The sequence below is a fragment of the Notothenia coriiceps genome, unplaced genomic scaffold, assembly GCF_000735185.1.
Source record: "Notothenia coriiceps isolate Sejong01 unplaced genomic scaffold, NC01 NC01_scaffold00028800, whole genome shotgun sequence".
Taxonomy (NCBI): domain Eukaryota; kingdom Metazoa; phylum Chordata; class Actinopteri; order Perciformes; family Nototheniidae; genus Notothenia; species Notothenia coriiceps.
In genome coordinates, this window is record NW_011361501.1 from 505,016 (window position 1) to 506,179 (window position 1,164).

A 1,164-nucleotide genomic window follows, 5' to 3' on the forward strand; every position below is an offset into this window, starting at 1 on the left:
GGGGGGGGGGGGGTTGTTAGTGTGGTGTGAAAGTGGTTAGAGCTATTAGCTCTGGAGCACGTCGAGGCTGCTGGTAGAGTTGCCCGTTTTGTGGTCGGTTCGCCTGGCGGGACACGACAATGCGTGTAAAAGTAGACGGTCATCGTCGAGAGTCGCGAGGCGTCGTCAAAAGTGGATGAGCGAGACGACTAACATTTGGCGTTAACACCTGGCACCGTGTCATGGATCAAAAATTTAACGAGGTTAGGATGGATAGGTATGAGTGTTTACGATTGTATTCATAGGTGTAAGTTCTCATGATGTGGATAGGCTTTCCATTGGTCTAGGATACCGTTTTAGTTTGTACCCACCTCACCCCCGCCCCCCCCCCCCTACAGACAGATCTGAGCAGGGGGGGCGCCCCCGTGAGGGGTGGGGTCTGGGCGTTGGTGGCGGGGGAGGGGGAGGGGGGGGACGGAGCGCGGGAGTAATGGGAGTGCCTGGTTGAGCATTCGGAGTGTGTCGTGCAAAAGTCAAAATTGGCAATTTATGTGAAACGATTAGGCGGTGGCAATGATCTCCTCTTATTCGAAGGAACCCGGCTGATGGACACCGTGTGTGATATTTATCCACGATAATCGTAGGTTGGGTGAGAGACGAGAATCGGGTGGCGAGTTTATCCCTCTTTTTACATAGACCTAGATACAAGTATTTGACTCCGCGTGTTGAGCGGTCTAATGGCCGTTGCAGTTTGCTCATCCGAGATGGTCCCTTTAATCCTCCGGACTGAACGTGGTGGTCGTCCAATTTGGGTTTGAGAGATTGTGACCAGAGACGTCCCATAGTTGTCATATAAAAGGGGGAAACTTTTGTGGATTGAGTTTGTCTAAATGGGATTGTTAGGGAATACAAAGGAGTAGGAAAAATAGGGGTTCTAGGTTCGCCTTTTACAAGTCGTTGTGTCTAGTCGACGAGTGCACTCTTCGGGGGAGGTCGTCGGAGGAGACATTCGCGAGAGTGTTTAGGAGGTGTGAGAGGTAGCACTGTTGGAACACCGTGCGAAGTGCGAATGAATGTGTCGGATGTGCATGGCGCCGGGCAGGGAGATTGACGGAGTGTCTTTGATCGATTTGAGGGGCGACAGAAGTCCACGATAAATACCGCCCATGAATGCGGTGATTTATG